Source organism: Pantherophis guttatus, chromosome 3 (genome assembly GCF_059756535.1).
Source record: "Pantherophis guttatus breed Tessera chromosome 3, ASM5975653v1, whole genome shotgun sequence".
Lineage (NCBI taxonomy): Eukaryota > Metazoa > Chordata > Lepidosauria > Squamata > Colubridae > Pantherophis > Pantherophis guttatus.
In genome coordinates this window covers 12,716,818-12,737,239 of record NC_142065.1, presented here as the reverse complement: position 1 = coordinate 12,737,239, position 20,422 = coordinate 12,716,818, and the positions used below count along the sequence as shown (strand labels likewise).

Here is a 20,422-nt window from a genome sequence, read left to right as displayed (position 1 = left end):
GTGGGTCCATATTTTAATTCAGGTTTAAGGCAACTCTACGGTCAGGGTTGATCTCAAGGGAAAGTGAGCCACACTATCAGCTGATCTGCTTGGTGAAAGTGTGTGCAGCCCTCCGTAGCTGGGCTGTGATTGACAGAGCAATAGAAATGCTGCTCATCCTGGACAATCTCTAATGGCAAAACCTTGATGTGAAACAAATGATGGACAATTGCTATCGTAAGACAAAGATCATCATCTGATAACTTCGGCTCGGCGGTGTGTAGGACTGGCAGAGGGAAGCGTTGACCTCGTGCTGCTCTCTGGAGGCACCGTTGAGATGTGAAAAGTTGCTCAAGCAATCATCGTCCCAGCAGGGTATTCTGATAACCTGTAATATCTGCTAAAAAGTGGGTGTAGCGTGCAGGGAAAGCGCTCTGGGCGTGGGAGAGAAGACAGCTTTAACACTCAACCATCATTTGAAGCATGAAAATATGCAGTTTCCTGCTCAGACCGTGCTTGCAAAGGAGGCAATGCACGAGGATAGAGAAATAGTGATTTATTTTGAAAGGAAAAGCTTTGGGGTTTAAAATGAAGGCTTAGTTCTTGAGGCTTTCTGATTTGGTAACCATCTACATCTAATTATTTTTTTCTGTTTAAGATCCTTAATCCCTTGGGTTTTTTTTTTTGTTGTTGTTTTTTTTTTAAATTTGATTTATATGCCGCCCTTCTCCGGAGACTCAGGGCGGCTTACAGTGCGTTAAGCAATAGCCTTCATACTTTTGTATATTTTATACAAAGTCAGCTTATTGCCCCCACAAACTGGGTCCTCAATTTACCTACCTTAGAAAGGATGGAAGGCTGAGTCAACCTTGAGCCTGGCAAGATTCGAACTTACTTTAATTGCAGACAGCTGGTGTTAAATTGCAGTGCCTTTGTCTGCAGAGCTATCCAGGCTCTTTCCTGGATTTGGGGTGGGGTGGGGTCGAGGCGATTGAATGGATCTGGGCATTTACTGGCTGGATGCCCTTCTTGACGCCTATGCAAAGTTCACAGCAGATATATATATTTTTCTTTGCACCCTGATAGAGCAATATCTGATGCTGCCTAGGGTTGAACTCCCAACCTTCCAAGTTAGAAACAAGAGTCTTCACCTCTAGGCCACCACTACATCAAATAATAATAGTAAATAGTTCAGAGAAAATAGTCAGGGTCCCACAATATGCTGTACCATGACCTAGCCAAGTCCATTTTGGTCGCTCTAGTGTGTTGTGAGCATGTATTCCATTCAAGGTGATCTCGTAGCTCTTTTCAGGCATTTGAGGAAAGGGTATTCAATATTGTAGAACTGCCTTCCTCAACCTGATGTGGACTTCATTTCCCAGAATTCTTAGTAACAACCAGTGGTGGGTTCCTCCCAGTTCAGCCCGGTTTGGCCGAGCTGGTAGCAGTGACGATATGACGTCACTGAACCGGTTCTCTTTGTTCGGCAGCTGGGCCCTCCCCCCCCGGTTATTCTTACCTTTTATTTGGCCCCGCCCCCAATTTTTCGCTGCCTCCTGAGTCCCAGCTGATTGGCTGGAAGGAAAAAAACTGTTTAAACTCTTGCTGTGGGGCTTCAAAGGGCCGCCCTACAGCTGATCAGTGTTAAAAGGCAGTGTGGTGGTAGACCAGTGCTCTCGAAAAACAAATGGGTAGACCGGTGCCTCCAAAAACAAATGAGTAGACTGGTGCCTCCAAAAACAAATGGGTAGACCGGTACAGCTCTGCAAGCAGTTAAAAGCCTGGTAGACCAGTACTTCTTCTAAATCCTAAAGAATTGTCACATGACCATCAAACCATGCCCACAAAATAAGCCATGCCCACAGAACCGGTAGTAAAACAATTTAGAACCCATCCCTGGTAACAACCACCACCAGCCAAGGTTGGGTTTACTAGAATTCCACATACCTGAGGTACTCGTCTACAGAGGGCAGTCCTAGAGTACCTATTTATACTTTTCTGACCATTATTTAGTTAGGCTTATTTATCTAGGCTTAGCAATTAATGGTCCCAAAGAGGTGAAGGCTAAAGAAGCTGGGCCTAGCTTTGAGGTTAGGGGAATAGCAGCTTGACTCACCCGTGTTTTCACAAGCCTTTATCTGAATTTATCTAAGCTTTTATAGAAAGACCCACCAGATGAAAATTTGGAAGAAAACATAGGCACATGCCAGAAATGGGCGTGTTTCATCCTCCCATAATTACCACTCCCTTTGTTGCTGAGTATTTTGTGAGTATTCTGCTCACAATAGAATCCCTTATGCCACCAGGCTCGAAATTTTGGGATTGGAAAACCTAGAACTACGCCGCTTACGGCCTGACCTAAGTGAAGTACACAAAATTGTCTGCTACAATGTCCTACTTGTCAATGACTACTTCAGCTTCAACCACAATAATACATGGGCAAACAATCGATACAAACTCAAGGTAAACCACTCCAAACTCGATTGCAGAAAATACGACTTCAGCTATGTCTGGAATGCTCTACCTGACCATGGTTACATCCTCAAACCCTCACAGCTTCAGCCTTCAACTGTCTACCGTGGAGCTCACTCCATTCCTAAAACGTCCATAAAGGGAGCGTGCATAAGTGCACCAACATGCCTATCGTCCCTGTCCTACTGTCCCCATTTACTTGTAATCATTTCTTGTTCATGTCCATGTTTATACCTGTTATCTAGTACATGTTCAACGAATTAAATAAGTTTATCCAGGGTGCACCACAAGGAGGCAAATTACAAGGCCTTAGATGTATCAAAAGTGGTTTTCTATTTTTGAAAAGGCAACTGGACTTGGTTGGGGGTTTTTTTTGTTTTTTTTTTTTTGTTTTTTTTGAGGAAGAAGATGTTTCGCTTCCTATTCTGGAAGGGAATCCTATCTGTATTGGATGGTGTGGGAGACGGAAGGACAGTTATTGACAGTTGAGATTAGTTTGGGGGAGGGGGGAAATGATAGGTGCTGACAGGATGATGGGGGTGGGTCACTCTTTTGAAGACTGCAAAGTCCACATTTTGGATAGAGAGGACCACCCCAATGATGCCCTTGAAGTGATGTCCCGGTGTCTGGAGGCTGTGCGGATCTGGATGGGGAGGAACAGGCTCAGGCTCAACCCATCCAAGACCGAGTGGCTGTGGTTTCTGACGTCCCGATATAGTCAGTTGACGCCATCGCTGACTATTGGGGGTGAATCGCTGGCGCCCACGGAGAGGGCTCGCAACTTGGGTGTCCTCCTGGATTCATGGCTGTCTTTAAAAGAGCACTTGACGGCCGTGACCGGGAGGATTTTTCATCAGGTTCGCCTGATCCACCAGTTGCGTCCCTTTCTGGATCGGGATTCCCTACACACAGTCACTCATGCCCTCGTCACCTCCCGCCTGGACTATTGTAATGCTCTCTACATGGGGCTCCCTTGAGGAGCACGCGGAGGCTCCAACTGGTGCAGACTGCGGCCGTGCGGGTGGTTATGGGAGCAACATGGCGCTCCCATGTAACACCTCTCCTGCGTGAACTGCACTGGCTCCCGATGGTCTTCCGTGTGCGCTTCAAGGTTTTGGTTATCACCTTTAGAGCGCTCCATGGCTTAGGACCTGGTTATTTACGGGACCACCTACTACCACAAATAGCCTTCCACCGGCCGGTACGCTCTCATAGAGAGGGTCTCCTCCGAGTGCCATCAGCCAAGCAGTGTCGACTGGCAGCCCCCAGGGGGAGAGCCTTCTCTGTGGGGGCACCCACTATCTGGAACCAGCTGCCCCCGGAGATACGGAGGATCCCGGATCTGCGCACCTTCTGCCATGCTCTTAAGACCCTCTTATTCCAGCAAGCCGGCCTGGCCTAATTTTTCTCCCCTTTTTTAAATTTTAAATTGAAATTTTAATTGGTTTTAAATTTATTGGGATTTTAATTGTCGTGGGCCAATATTATTTAATTTGGTTTTAAATTGTTTTAACTTTTGTATTTCTGTATTTTATCTTATGCCTGTTCACCGCCCTGAGTCCTTCGGGAGTAGGGCGGTATACAAATTTAATAAAACCTAAACCTAAACCTAAACCTATTGGTTTGAAAGAGGAGTCAAAGAGGCCGTCTATGTTAGAATTGAACACCTCTCAACAGACGAGTAAAACACCACCTATCCCCAATTTACAATGTAGTCCTTTTGGCTGTTCCAAAAAGATGCCACTGCCTCTGATTCAGGTGACCCTGAGGTCACAGATCAAACCCCAAGTAACCACAACAGCTCTCAGAGAGTGTTAAGGCCGGCTGGCTACAAAGAAAACACAATTTTTCCACATCATCCTGTCAGAGCCTATCATTCCCTCCCAACTAATTTCAGCTATCAATAACTGTCTTTCCATCTCCCACAGCAGCCAATAGAACCGATGAACCTTCCAGGATAGGAAGCGAAACGTCTTTTTCCTCAAAAAATAAAAATAAAAATCCAGGGGCCTTTTCAAAAAGAAAACCTACTTTTGATACAACTATATGATCTGGATGACTGAGAATCTTCACAGACATTTAGATGGTCTAGACCAGGGGTCTGCAAACTTAAATACTCAAATAGCCATTTGGACCCGTTTCCCACAGAAAAGAAAACACCGGAAGCCACAAAACCCTTCCCGTGCCTGACTATTTCTTGAGGGGCCACAAAATTAGCATATATAGATGAATTAAACATTCTGTTTTCTTCTGAAAATGTTCTTTTCTTGAATTTATCCATAGCTGGCCTACCGGGGGTTGAAAAGCTCAATAAATTGTGTGCCGGTGGGTGTCGCACATTGACAGTTATGACACATATTTTGAGTGACAGGGAGCCACAGCAGAGGGGTGAAAGAGCCACATGCGGCTCCAGAGCCGCAGGTTGCTGACCCCTGGTCTAGACTAATGATGGTGAACCTATGGCACGCTCTCTGTGACCACACACGCCATCGCCAGCTACTATTCTGGTTTCTGGTGCGCTAGCTGGTCTTCATGGGCGCCAGAGGGCTAGAAAAACGACCTGAAAACAGCCCCAAAACAGGCAGTTTTTTGGGCCATTTTCTGGCCATTTTTCGAACTGTTTTCAGGCTGTTTTTTGGCCGGTTTGGGGGTGTTTTTTGGGCCAAAACCAGTCAAAAAACAGGCCCGAAAAACAGGCATGCGCACGCCAGCCAGCTGGTTTTTGGGTTTCCAGCGCTCTGGCACTCACACATGCAGGCGCATGCAAGTGCGTTCCAGTTTGGGCACTGGGTGCCGAAAAGGTTCGCCATCCCTGGCCTAATCATTGGTATTTGAACACAGATCTTTTTAACATGTATATTTTATTGTGCTTTACTAATCTAGGTGAAATGTGGATATATATTGCTAGTCCCTATATGATATGCCATATGCTAAATAAATAAACCATACCCTTTCATGTTTTTCTCTGGGGTTTCTCCTCTCTGCTTTCTCCGTTTGAATAATTAACTCTCCATGAGAACAGATAAGGGCACACAGTTTTAAATATCCACAGTATCTATAACTTGGCATGACGGTCATTTAAAACCATCTGACAAATCAATTCATTGAATAGATCTGTGTTGCCAATGTTTTTAAGGATGGAGCACAGTCTGAACCGAGTTGCTCTGTCTGCAAATCTGCATTTTTCTTCTAGCGCTCTAAGCATTATTCTTGCCAGCTGAGGTAGGAAGTGTGAGGAGTTTTAGCTCAGCTTGGGATGAAAATTGCTAGGTTTTTGCCACAGCAGCAGAATTTTGATGAACCTCGCAGAGTTGATTTCTTTTGGGCCAAACCCAACATACTCCCATCAATCAGCACAATATTTTGGCATGTTCTGAAGGTCAATGGATACAGACTCGTGTCTTTCATGTTAACTCTAATGGGCTGTGAGAATAACTTTGAAGATCAGGAAGAAGAGCCTCAACCAGGACAATGGTCAGATAAGAGAAATCTGAGTCCAAAGCAGGAATGTAATTTGAGAAAGCATCTCAGATTTGATCCTCCCTGGTCCTCTTGAACATGAAGGCAGGAAGGGGAGAGGTCCTTTCAGATTTGCAAGATTTTGCTACTACCACCTTTTCATAAAAATAGTATTTGTATTAATAACCTTGGTTTCCTGTTCTGGCCAACGTCAAAGGGCTAATGTTTTCATACTTAACCAAGTCAGTGTATTATTTACACTACAGGCTCTAACGTTGGTTCCTTTTAATTTTGAATAATTCTCTCCTGATCATTCTTGACTTACTTTGCATGGCAAACTTAGCTGCTTCGATTTACTTCTGGATCAATGTATTATGCGAGCTCAGAAATAAACCCGAAAATAAATGAAGCGTGATTGCCAAGGCAATCGCAGTATTGGAAAATGGTAGAGAAATGATCTGCTAGTCCACTTGTGGTTTGTGGTATGCATGCTGAAAACCTCTTCCTTGGCAGCAGAGAATGATGGGTGACCCGATTTACGACTTATAGCCGTAATGGTCAGGTTTCATTATGATTAAAGTGTGTATAGTCAAGGCTATGGTTTTCCCAGTTGCAATGTATGGCTGTGAAAGTTGGACCATAAGAAAGGCTGAGCACCAAAGAATGGAGGCCTTTGAACTCTGGTGCTGGAGAAGACTCCTGTGAGTCCCTTGGACTGCAAGGCGATCCAACCGGTCAGTCCTAGAGGAGATCAACCCTGACTGCTCTTTAGAAGGCCAGATCCTGAAGATGAAACTCAAATACTTTGGCCACCTAATGAGAAGGAAGGACTCACTGGAGAAGAGCCTAATGCTGGCTGGGAAAGATTGAAGGCAAAAGAAGGAGACGACAGAGAATGAGGTGGCTGGATGGAGTCACTGAAGCAGTAGGCATGAGCTTAAATGGACTCCAGAAGATGGTAGAGGACAGGAAGGCTTGGAGGAACGTTGTCCATGGGGTTGCGATGGGTCAGACACGACTTCGGAACTAACAACAACAACAACAACAATGCTTTGGTAAGGCCACACTTGGAATATTGCATCCAGTTTTGGTCACCACAATGTAAAAAAGATGTGGAGACTCTACAAAGAGTGCAGAGAAGAGCAACAAAGATGATTAGGGGAGTGGAGGATAAAACATATGAAGAACGGTTGCAGGAATTGGGTGTGTCTAGTCCTGCCTTTGGCATAAAAGGTGGTTGGGTGACTTTAGGCCAATCACTAGGAGCCGGGAGTTCTAGTCCTGCCTTGGGCATGAAAGCTGACTGGGTGACATTGGGCCAATCACTTTCTCTTAGTACAACCCACATTCCAGGGTTGTTGTTGTGAGAAAAATAGGAAGGAGTATTATATATGTTCACTGTCTTGAGTCACTTATAAAACAATAAAGGTGATGTTGGAAGAAAAACCCAGTTTTTCTGGAAACTGTAAAATGGGGGGAGGCTTCCCACAGTGAGATAAAAATCTAGAGGAGGAGGAGGAGGAAGAGGAGGAGGAGGAGGAGGAGGAGGAGGAGGACGAGGAGGAGGAAAAGGAGAAGAAGAAGAAGAAGAAGAAGAAGAAGAAGAAGAAGAAGAAGAAGAAGAAGAAGAAGAAGAAGAAGAAGAAGAAGAAGAAGAAGAAGAAGAAGAAGAAGAAGAAGAAGAAGAAGAAGAAGAAGAAGAAGAAGAAGAAGAAGAAGATGATTTGGAAGGCAGGGCAAAAGCAGGAATGAAATCCTTGGCACATTTTTAACTCTTTTTAATCGAGTGTCTCGGCTTTTCACGCTTGGAAAATTGTAGCTCTGGTGCATGTTATAATCTCATGAGCTTTGAGTAGAAGGAGATCCTTCCTTTCTGTGAATTCAGTTAGTCTGTATTATTCATTTGGTTTTTAAATAGCTGAACACTGCTGCATCAGGAAAAAAATATATGGCAAGACCTTTAGTTTTTAAAATTGCTGGCTCTGCAACATGTGGAAACTGCCTCTTGTTGAAAAAGACGCAAGTCCAAATAGGAGATCTTGTCAAACATTAAACACGAGTAAAATACTAAATATTGTGGTGGAGCAATCACCAGTATATTGCCTGTTACTAAAATACCATGTAACCTGTCAAATGCTGTCAGGCAGGCCTCAGACTGGAATCAAATACAGTGGGCTGACAAACCAGCAAAATATTTGATGATTGTCTTCCTCTTCAGAAATATTTGGACAATATTTTTGCATCAGCACATCCAGCAGGAAAAAAAAGCACAGGGAGAATATTTAGACGTGTGTTTTAAGACTGTGAAAAAGCATTGGAATAAGATCAGAGGTGGGTTTCAGAATGTTCTGACCAGTTCTGGAGAACTAGTAGCGGAAATTTTGAATAGTTCGGAGAACTGGCAGTAAAAATTCTGACTGGCCCTGCCCCCGTCTATTTTCTGTCTCCCAAGTCCCAGCTGATTGGGAGGAAATGGGGATTTTGCAGTAACCTTCCCCTGCCACGCCCACCAAGCCACACCCACAGAACCGGTAGTAAAAAAAAATTGAAACCCACCACTGAATAAGATGCTTTGCAATATACAAGGGCACCTATGGGTTGTGGTTTTTTATTTATTTTTTTCCACATTGTGACATCTTTTGCAAGGGTCACTTGTGATACACATAAAACCAAATACAAGCAGAGGTTGATTGCATTGATGGGATGGGGGCTGCCATGTTGACTTTGGTGACCATACCCTGTGGACACCCCTGCTAGGAAAAGAAAAAAACAAAGTGGTTATTCATACAATTATAAAACAGTGAGCAACATGTTTAGAGCAGCTGTTCAAGCCTTGGAAAAGATATGGCGGCTTTAATAATGGAATGAGATGTCCTTACTAGGACTATCAAAATGTGGGCTGCAATACTCATGTACAACCAACGATGGCTAGATGAGTAGAATCTTCTATGGCAGGGGTGTCAAACTTGCATGTCACGTGACATCAGTGGTGGGTTGCTCCCGGTTCGCACCGGTTCACAAGAACCGGTAGTAAAAATTTGTAGTAGTTCGGAGAACCGATAATAACATTGGCTAACCACGCCCCCGAACCAGTCCCCGGCCCGGTCGCTGCTCGCTTACCCCGCCCTCCTCATCAGAGGCTTTTTTTTTATTATTTTCAAAAGCATTTTTTCTACAACCTCTTCGGCCAAAAAAATGCTTTTAAAAGTAAAAAAAAAAAAAAGCCTCTGATGATTGTGCGGCTCAGCTAGGATCATCAGAGGCTTTTAAAAGCATTTTTTCTACAACCTCTTCAGCTGAAGAGGTTGTAGGAAAAAAAATGCCTTTAAAAGCTTCTGGTGATCCCAGCTGAGTTGCCTGATCGTCAGGGGCTTTTAAAAGCATTTTTTTTCTTTAAGGTTGTAGAAAAAATGCTTTTAAAAGTAAAAAAAAAAAGTTGGCCACACCCACCCAGTCACTTTACCCTCCCCCACCAAGCCACACCCTCAAAATAAGCCACGCCCACAGAACCGGTAGTAAAAGTTTTTAGAACCCACCCCTGTGTGACATATCAGGACTTTTTTTCCCCCTTCGCTAAACTGGGTGTGGGCGTGGCCAGCACATGAGGCATCCGGCCTGTGGGCCATGAGTTTGACAGCCCTGTTCTACAGTATAATACAGCTTTTCCTCAAGTTATGACCAGTGGTGGGATTCAAGGAATTTAACAACCGGTTCTCTGCCCTAACGATTTCTTCTAACAACCAGTTTGCCAAACTGCTCAGAAAGTTAACAACCGGTTCTTCCGAAGTGGTGCGAATTCGCTGAATCCCACCACTGGTTATGACCATAATGAAGCCTGCCTGTTACGATTGCAACTTTTATGGTCATAAAATGAGTGAGCCATGTGACCAGCCTGGTTTAGCGACCTTTTTTTTTTTTTTGTGATGGCCATTAAATAAATCACCATGGTCAGCAAGCAAATCTAGTTGTGAAGTGAACATTGTAGTTGTTAAGTGAACCAATGGCTTCCTATGGGCACATTTTTGCCAAAAACTGGAAGTAAATGCCTGTTTCAGTAAAACCAACATAAAACACTATCATGTGACTATGGGACACTGCCAATGGCGATTAAAGCAGCCGGGTTGCTGAGTGTCCACAGTGCGATCATGTGACTGAGAGGACAACTGTCCGGACATTGAGTCATAAGCAGTGGTGGGATTCAGCCGGTTCGCTCTGGTTCGATCAAACCAGTTTTTAAATTATCTACCGCCCCCGCTATCAAAGTGGTTCCTGGGCACTGCACCGCAATGGAGAAACGGGCAACAGAGTGGCCAGCGTGTAGGGAGTAGAGGGCCACTTTTCCTCTTTCTTCTCCCTGCTCCTCCTCCTTCCCTCGTGTCGGCCTCTCCATTTCCCATTTCTCCATTGCAGCACAGCGTCCAGGATCCACTTTGATAGCAGGGGGGATAATTTAACAACCAGTTTGCCCAGGGTCAGGTTGGCCATCGCAGGAGGCTCATCCGGCATGTGTGGTGGAGCTGGAGGACGGGGATGGGCCATGCCAACCTGACCCTGGGGGAAACGGGGATGACAGCCAACCTGACCCTGGGGGAAACGGTTGTTAAATTATTTGAATCCCACCACTGGTTATAAGTAACCCCTCAGGTAGGTCTATCAAAACTTTGAACAGTCATAAGTTGAGGACTTACCTTTATTTCTTCTTGCTGCCATCTAGTGGCCATCTAGATGTTCATAGTCCAGATATGGAAACCTGACAAACGTCCAAGAGATCTGAATTCAAGGGTTTGCCTGTTGTGAAGCACCTCATTCAAATGCTTTGCGCAGCCCGAGTATATTCATTTCATTTCTGGTATCGTATTATAAATGCTTGGATCTGCTCTCATTTTATGTAAGCTGTCTAAAGCAGAGGTCCCCAACCCCTGGGCCGCGGCCCATTCCCTCGCCTTGAGCTGTTTAGAACTGGGCCGTGAAAGTGGGAGGTGAGCCAGCATGAGCAGCTGACTGAAGTGTGTGCACCTCCATTTGCACGAGTGGTGGGTGCGCATGCCCACCACTCGTGCCAATGGAGCTGCACACATACGCATACTTGCCCGCCACTCAAGTGGAACCATCCCCTCTCCTCACTGCACCAGGTTGCAAAGTCGAAAAGTTTGGGGAACTCTGGTCTAATATATTGGGAACTGGTGCAAGCTATAAATTTGAGCAACTAAGTTAACAAATAAAAAAAGTAAAGTGATATGGTTCCCAATGACCCTTTCCCCCCCCCATCACATTTACCTTAAAAGATTCCAAATACAGGGGTGGGCTGCTGGAGGTTCACAGGGGTTCGGGAGAACCTCTAGCTAAGATTCTGTGCAGTTTGGAGAATCCCCAAATCCCACTCCTGGCTCACCCCGCCCCTCCCAGGAGTCCACACATGGCCTGTTTTGGATGCAGTTAAGTGCAGGGCGCATGTGGAGGCTCAGGGAGGGCAAAAAATGGGCCTACTGAAAGTTCGGGCCTCCAGAGGGCCTGGGGAGGCTGTTTTTGCCCTTCCGGAGGCTCAAAGAAAGCCTCCGGAGCCTGGGGAGGGCAAAAACACCCCCCCTGCCGTGATGCAGGAGGCCAACTAGGCCACACCCACCATGGCTACACCCACTCAGGAACCATGCAGAGAACCCCTCGCTAAAATTTTTGAAGCTCACCCTTGTCCAAATATCATTGCTTGGCAAAATCTCACATCTGCAGAGTCTGGTCTAAATCTTCAATCCTTAGAAAGGTATATACGCCTGTCTGGAACGTTGCTAGATAACGAACTAGCATTGCAGAAACGGTGGTGGTTAATGCAGCAGAGACGGGTGGCGCGACTTCCATCTCAAAAAATGGAGTTAGCTGGGATTTATTTACTCCCTGCTCCACGAATAATTAAACCTTGCCTCCATTGCTGCTTGCTCCGAGAACTTGAACTTTGCTCATGGAGCGAGAGACAGAGAGAGAGAGAGAAAAACCCATTGATTAATTCACGGGGTCATTTGGGCCACTGTATGCAGAGTTAATCATTACAAAAGCCCCCGCAACAAGGCCAGAAGCCCAGTGGAAATATTTATTGACAAGAAGGAAGACTGTCTGGGCTGGCCAGAAAGAGGAAGCAAGGAAGATTTCCCTGCTAGCTCAATCTTTAATTGCAAATAATCTCATTAGTTGAACAGTACCCCTGGTGGCTCTGAGGAAGCAGTTGGTGAGCTCTGCTCCAGGAACCAAGATGAGTTGTAGGTCCTACTGGGTGTAAATTGTAAAGGGCTGGCAGCCTCCGGAGTGCCTTTTCGCTTTTGCCATCTTGCAGCAAATGAAGCAGTTTGTAGGGAAGATATTGGATCTGTGACTTCTTGGAAGGTGTGCTCCTGAACCAGGGGTGGGTTCCACTTACCTATACTACCGGTTCACAGCGGGAGTGCACACGCTTCTGCGCCTGCGCAGATCACCCATGATGACGATGTGGCGGGTGGGCAGAGCCTCCCGCTGGTTTCACTACCGGTTCTATAGAACCGGACCAAACCGGGAGCAACCCACCATTGTCCTGAATGTAAGTACAGGTAGTCCCCGGCTGACAACAATTCATTTAGTGACCGTTCAAAGTTACCACAGTAGTGAAAAAGTGAATATTGTTCAGACTTACGACTGTTGCAGCATCCCCATGGCCACAGGATCAACATTTAGAGGCTTGGCGATTGGTTCGTATTTATGACGCTTGCAGTGTCCCGGGCTCATATGATCAACTTTTGCAATCTTCTGACAAGCAAAATCAATGGAGACCCCAGATTCACTTAACAATTGGGGTGCTAACTCATCTTAAAGTTGCCAAGGTTGACAAACACTGTTGTACATCGTTGTATTAATGCAAAGGAAGATTAATTATTTTTAAATTTGGTGAAAATGTGGTAAAGGAAACAGACACTTTCTGCAGACCTGTCTATCATCTTCTTTCCTTTCCTTTCCTTTCCTTTCCTTTCCTTTCCTTTCCTTTCCTTTCCTTTCCTTTCCTTTCCTTTCCTTTCCTTTCCTTTCCTTCCCTTCCCTTCCCTTCCCTTCCTTTCCCTTCCCTTCCCTTCCCTTTCCTCTTTCTCTTTCTTTCTCTATTGCTTTCCTCTTTCTCTATTCCTTGTCTTTCTTCTTTCTCTTTCTCTATTCCTTCCCTTTCCTCTTTCTCTTTCTCTATCCCTTTCCTTTCCTTTTTCTCTTTCTCCTTTCCTTTCCTTTTCTTTTTGTCTTTCTCTTTCTTTCTCTATTCCTTTCCTCTTTCTCTTTCTCTATCCCTTTCCTTTCCTTTTTCTCTTTCTCCTTTCCTTTCCTTTCCTTTTCGTCTTTCTCTTTCTTTCTCTATTCCTTTCCTCTTTCTCTTTTTCTATTCCTTCCCTTCCCTTCCTTTCTTTTCTCTTTCTCTTTCTCTATTCCTTTCCTTGTTCTCTTTCTCCTTTCCTTTCCCCTTCCTCTTTCGCTTTCTTTCTCTATTCCTTTCCTCTTTCTCTTTCTCTATTCCTTTCCTTTTTCTCTTTCTCCTTTCCTTTCCTCTTTCTCCTTCTTCTTTCCTTTCCTTTCCTCTTTCTCTTTCTCTTTCTCTATTACTTTCCTTTCCTTTCCTTCCCTTTTTTCCTTTCCTTTTTTGGAAGGATAATTATTTTAACCTTAGTCTCCTCTTTCTCTTTTTCAAGGTAACTAAACGAATTCCACATATTAAAATGAGCTAGCCTATTTTGCAGTGGCCAATGATAATGGCCTTACCTCTAGCCTATTAGACATAGAGCCCACAGACAAGTTAGTTTTTAATCTGCTCTATTAAAATATCTCAGTCAAGAGCTGCCAATTTTTTATTAGGCACATTGGACATATAGTTCAGCTCAATCAAAGCATTCTTTATGATCATAGCTGTGTGTTATATCTTACCCATTGAGCTTCATTTCATTTGAATAGACATTCTGAACTAATTCATGGCCTCATTTGTGCAAGTTTGCAACATATTGGGTAAATACTGTCTAATAGCTCTAGAGATTATTGGTAAACAGAGACCCATCTGATCAGACCATCCGCAGCACATCCACTATTGACTTCTCCAAAGAGAGAAATTGATTTGAGACAAAGATGAGTGTTAACTACTTGTTTTGCCGTAAGTACTTTCTGTTTGCATGTAGCGCTAATAATATTCATTAGAAAGCTTCTAGTGTGCAGTTTACTAAAGAGATATTGACTGAAGCAAAAGATTAATTGACTCAAGAGTAAGAGTGCTTAACCAAGATGATATAATTGGTCAAAAGTCTTCCAGGTTTTTCAATGGTCCAAAATAGAACAAATTCATCATATTTCTTAAGTAAATGAAAGTTGGATTATTGCATCGCCTTCTGTTTCTGCCTCCCACCCAACCACCCAACCACCGCGAATCTACAAATTGTTAGACAATAGATTTGTTGTCCTCTTGAGCTCCACTCGCATGCAACAAAGCATTGTTTAATTTTTTTAAGAGGTTTGGCCTGGAAAAAGTGATTTATATCAGAGCAGCCTGCCTGTATTCCTGCCAATAATGGGAGATACTGAACTTGACAAGGAGTTGGCTTTCTCATGAAATGTGATCCTAATCAAGAAATTGGAGGAGGGGGAATCCAATACCTTTTCTGATAAAGAAAATTCTAGATGGAACAGAAAAGGCAGGAGCAAGCTGGGTGGGGGTAAGATAAAGGACTGCTTCACACACCGAGAGAGGCAAAAATGTCATCCGCAGCAAACTGATTTTGTGTCAAAGGGATGAGAAGCCAGGGTCGATGCTAGGATGCCAACGCTGCTTTTATGCATTTTGTCACAAAAGTTACATTTGGAAATTGCTTGAGACTTGGAAGGGGCTGGGTAAGAAGCTCAGAACTGATCAAGGATTGATCAGGGATCCTTAACAGAGTGATTATTAGGACTTTGCTAAAAGCCAGCTATATGAAGAAGTGAGAGAGAGAAAGACAGAAGAAGGCATTTTTTTTTTTGCCTTGATGTAAGCCAGGGCTTTAAAGAGGTTTTAAGGGGTTTCAAAAGGTTGGCAGTTCAGCGGTTCGAATTCCTAGTGCCGCATAATGGGGTGAGCTCCCGTTACTTGTCCCAGCTTCTGCCAACCTAGCAGTTCGAAAGCACGTAAAAAAATGCAAGTAGAAAAATAGGGACCGCCTTTGGTGGGAAGGAAACAGCGTTCCGTGCACCTTTGGCGTTTAGTCATGCCGGACACATGACCATGGAGACGTCTTCGGATAGCGCTGGCTCTTTGGCTTTGAAACGGAGATGAGCACCATCCCCTAGAGTCAGGAACGACTAGCACATGTGTGTGAGGGGAACCTCACCTTTACCTTTAAGCCAGGGATGTCAAACCTCGATTTCATTGAGGACTGCATCAGGGTTGTGTTTGACCTCAGGGGGCCAGGGTGGGCATGGCCAGCTTGATGTCACTTGTGTTGGGGATGCCTTTGGTGGCCCGAGTGCTCTGCCAGCGAAAACGGGCTGCCGAGCTCCATTTCCAGCTGTTACGGCCTCCTGCAACCCTGTCAGTGAAAACAGAGCCAGAAGGGGCGCACGCTGCCCTCCGTGAGCTCTGTTTTCAACTGCACCGGTCTCTTGGAGCCTCTGCCAGGGAAAACAGAACTCTGTTTTCCCTGGCAAAGGCACCATGTGCTGGTCCTTAGCTCTTTCCTGGGTGGCCCCATGGGCCAGATCTAAGCATCCCACAAGCTGAGCTTGCGTGCCCACCAATATGGCTACGTGTGCCACCTGCGGCACGTGTGCCATAGGTTTGCCATTACGGCACTAGTCAATTATCCTCATGATTAGGAAGTTTCTCTTCAACTCCAGGTTGCTTCTCTCCTTGATTATTTTCCATCCATTGTTTCTTGTCTTGCCTTCTCCTGCTTTGGAAAATAAGTTGACCCTCTCTTCTTTGTGGCAGCCCCTCAAATAATGGAAGACTACTATCGTGTCACTCCTAGTCCTTCTTTTCATTTCTAGAAAGTTGTTCATTTATTTAGAATAGAATAGAGCTAGAAGGGACCTTGGAGGAAGGGACCTTGGAGGACCCCTGCTCAAACAGGAGATCCTAGACAAGTGACTGTCCAGTCTCTTCTTAAAAACCTCCAGTGATGAAGCACCCACAACTTCTGAAGGCAAGCTGTTCCACTGGTTAATTGTCCTCAGTGTTTGGAATTTTCTCCTTGGTTCCAGGTTGCTTCTCTCCTTGATTAGTTTCCATCCATTGTTTCTTCCCCTCCCCTCTGGTGCTTTGGTGCAATATTTTTCCAAATAATGGAACTCACTATCAGGACGTTTCTCCTTAGCTCCAGGTTGCTTCTCTCCTTGATGAGTTTCCATCCCTTGTTTCTCGTCTTGCATTCTGGTGCTTTGGAAAATGAGTTGACCCACTCCCCCTCTTCTTTGTGGCAGCCCCTCAAATACTGGAATTCTGCTATTTAGGGGGTGTCAGTGTAAGACTATTGTTCTCTAGAAGTGAGAGAAGCGACGTGACCTCAGCGCCAGGCTCCGAGAAGCAGAACAAACCACTGAGTCGAGAATCCTGCAACCTGGCGAAGAAAGCACCTAATGAGCAAGCCGAAAGATGCTGCCTCCACAAGCCAGCTCAGGGTCTCATTATGAGCAAGTGCTGAGCAGAGAAAACCTCACCTGTGCACGCGAAGAGGGGAGAGGAGGCTCTCACTGTGCGGGGACCGCTTTCTGTCGCTGGAAGCAACTTTGGCATCTGGCTTTGTGCATTCACATTCTTGACTTCCTGCTTCGTTTTTTGATCTTGGCGTGTTCTTGGCCAAGTCTCACTTCCACTCTGGGTGCTTTTCAGGCTATTGTGTGTATTGTATTACAGACTGTCTGCTTATATTATGCCTTCCCTTCAGCCTCTAGTCTGCTGCCTGTTCTTTTCTTTTTTTTCTGCCTACTTCCACAATTTTTTCTTTTGTTGCCTCTCCCTGCCTGTCTGCTGCCATCTCTGCAGACAAGTCTCCTGCCGTTTTTTTTCTTCTTCTCTTGCAAACCCATCCATCCTAAATTCAAGGGGTGTGTGTATTCCCACCCAGCAGCTCTGCAAACCTCACTCCCAAATTCATGCAAAAATCTGCTTGGATTTTTCCTGTCAACTGCATGGGCGTTCTCTCTCTCTTTGCTCAAGACAGGGCACAAAAAAGAACTTGGAAACTAAAGGGATGCCGGGTTGAAATGTAAAGCGTTTAAAGATGCCTTTGATGCAGTGAAATCAGCCATGAGCTGCACTCCATTTTCAGGATTGCATCGTGTTGTTGACTCCATAAATGTCAAATATATGTTCTCTTGACTATATTGTGACTATTGTGTTAAGCTCAGGAAAAGGTGTGTCCTTTTACAGGGAAGCTTAAAGGTACAGAAAATCGAAAGCAGTGAGTTTGATATAGTGGTTAAGGTACCAGGTTAGAAAACAGGATAATGAGTTCCGGTCCTGCCTTAGGTATGAAAGCTGATTGGGTGACTTTGGGCCAATCTCCAGGAGACTGTGAATTCTAGTCCTGCTTTAGGCATGAAAGCTGATTGAGTGAGTTTGGGCCACTCCCTAGGAGACTGTGAATTCTAGTCCTGCCTTAGGTATGAAAGTCAGCTAGGTGACTTTGGGCCAATCTCCAGGAGACTGTGAGTTCTAGTCCTGCTTTAGGTATGAAAGCTGATTGGGGGACTCCCTAGGAAATTGTGAGTTCTAGTCCTGCCTTAGGTATGAAAGCTGATTGAGTGAGTTTGGGCCAATCTCCAGGAGATTGTGAGTTCTAGTCCTGCCTTAGGTATGAAAGATGATTGAGTGAGTTTGGGCCACTCCCTAGGAGATTGTGAGTTCTAGTCCTGCCTTAGGTCTGAAAGTCAGCTAGGTGACTTTGGGCCAATCAACAGGAGACGGTGATTCTAGTCCTGCCTAGGGCATGAAAGCTGATTGGGTGACTTTAGGCCAATCACCAGGAGATGATGAGTTTTAGTCCAGCCTTAAGCACGAAAATAAACTAGTGAATTACACCAGTCACTTTGTCTCTCTCAGTCCAACCCTTCTCACAGGGTTGTTGTTGTTGTGAGGAAAAAGAGGAGGAGAAAGGAGTATTAGATATGTTCGCTGCCTTAAGTTACTTATGAAATAATAAAGGCAGGCTAAAAATCTAATAAATAAATAAATTAGCCAACGTCAGGTCCAAATATTGTTCCACTTTACTGAAAAACATGGTGACCCTCTCCGTCTAATGAGTATTTCTTTTTGTACACCTCAAAAACAATGCCAAATCAGGTGAACTATCTTTGCAAAAAAAAAAAAAAATGGCTATATGCAACATGTTGTAAAATGGATTCAGAAGTATTGGTCTACAAAATATTCCAGAGCCTGCCAACATCTCCAAAGAATCACTGTCTACTTTGCAAGCCCTGGGAACCAACTTTATATTGACTAGGGTTTTTTTTATAGCCAGCAGCCAGTGCAGAGAAAGCAAGTATGGTTTTAAGACATACTGTTATTTGGGCAAATAAACAAACTTCTGAGCCAATACCCACCCCCTCCCCCCGTTATTATGGCCCTATTGTGGTATATGGAAGGTTGAGTCCAACATAGGAACTTTATAGGTTTCTCTAATAAAGATGAAGAACCGTCAGAATATATATCAATTCGGCTGTTCCTCAAAGTAATGCAGAACCAGACGGGCTAGTCGATTGTGCAATAATTGAAACTATATCTGTGTTATCTGAATTGATTGACTGGTGTATATCCATGACCGATGGCGCGATGGCTCAGAGGCTAAGATGCTGAGCTTGTCAGCTGGTAAACTGGCAGCCCGAGTTCCAGACCCGAGCGCCATGTGATGGGGTGAGCTCCCATTTGTGCCTCAACTCCTGCCAACCTAGCAGTTCAAAAGTATGCAAATGTGAGTAGATAAATAGATATCACTTCGGGAGGGGGGGAGAAGTAACAGTGCTCCATCACAACATGCTGGCCACATGACAGCAGAAATGTCTTTGGATAGTGCTGACTAACCCCCTATAGTCAGCAACAACTAGCAGAATAAAATTCTCAAGGTTTCCTTCACCTTTTTTTATAGATCCGTGACACCAATACATGTAGTCCTCAGCTTACGACCACAATTGACCCCCAAATTTCTGTTCCTAAGCAAGACAGTTGTTTAGTGAGTATCACTGCATAGAAATAGGATAGAACAGGACAGGACAGAATTCTTTATTGGCCAAGTGTGATTGGACACACAAGGAATTTGTCTTGGTGCATATGCTCTCAGTGTACATAAAAGAAATAGGATAGGATAGGATCAGAGGTGGGTTTCAGCAGGTTCTAACCAGTTCTGGAGAACCGGTAGCAGAAATTTTGAGTAGTTCAGAGAACCGGTAATAAAAATTCTGATTGGCACTACCTCCATCTATTCTCTGCCTCCCAACTCCCAGCTGATCGGGAGGAAATGGGGATTTTGCAGTAATCTTCCCCTGGATTAGAGAGGGAATGGAGATTTTACAGTATCCTTCCCGTAGAGTGGGGTGGGAATGGAGATTTTACAGTATGCTTCCCCTGCCACGCCACCAAACCATGCCCACCAATCCATGCCACGCCCACCGGTAGTAAAAAATATTTGAAACCCACCACTGGATAGGATAGGATAGAGGAGAGGAGAGGAGAGGAGAGGGGAGGAGAGGAGAGGAGAGGAGAGGAGAGGAGAGGAGAGGAGAGGAGAGGAGAGGAGAGGAGAGGAGAGGAGAGGAGAGGAGAGAAGAGAAGAGAAGAGAAGAGAAGAGAAGAAAAGAGAAGAGAAGAGAAGAGAAGAGAAGAGAAGAGAAGAGAAGAGAAGAGAAGAGAATTCTTTATTGGCCAAGTGTGATTGGACACACAAAGAAGTCATCTCTGGTGTATAAGCTCTTAGTGTACATAAAAGCTATAAGTGATAAATCATGATTCATCATTAAAATACATTCATCATAAATCATAAGATACAACAGAATGATAATCATAGGACACTAAATAAGCAATCATGACCTTTTTGCCACATTTGTTAAACAAATCACTGCAGTCATGTGCTCATTAAGCGAACCTGACTTCCCACATTGGCTTTACTTATCAGAAGCCGGCTAAGAAGGTTGCAGGTAATGATCACATGATCACCTGGGACAGTGCAACTCTCATAAATACATGCTAATTGTCAAGGGCCCGATGCTACAACGGTCGTAAGTGTGAAAGCTGGTCATAAGTCATTTTTTTTCAATGCTGTTGAAAACAATGCGGTCACTAAATGAATGGTTTTAAGTCAAGGGCTACCTGTATCCAAGAAAGATGACGCACTCAAAGGCCTGAAGCAGTTAAGTATTGTTGTGAAAGGAGAAATGCCCAGTATACCTCAACCTTGCTGGTTTGAAGATGTGTGGACTTCAATTCCCAGAATCCCCCAGCCAGCTATAGAATAACAGAGTTGGAAGGGACCCTTGGAGGCCTTCTAGTCCAACCCCCTGCTCA

General features: G+C 44.6%; 1 protein-coding gene and 1 long non-coding RNA gene across 5 annotated transcripts in view; one reads left to right on the top strand and one right to left on the bottom strand.

Annotated features, from left to right (window-relative positions):
* Nucleotides 1-20,422, top strand: part of CDH4 (cadherin 4) — a 1,168,269-nt gene that overhangs the window by 688,890 nt on the left and 458,957 nt on the right. The window lies entirely within an intron of this gene.
* Nucleotides 8,503-11,845, bottom strand: LOC117674901 (uncharacterized). The gene is made up of 3 exons (XR_015733630.1): nt 11,595-11,845; nt 10,599-10,660; nt 8,503-8,663 (listed from the first exon to the last, which is right to left on the bottom strand). It is a non-coding gene; the product is annotated as an uncharacterized LOC117674901 (long non-coding RNA).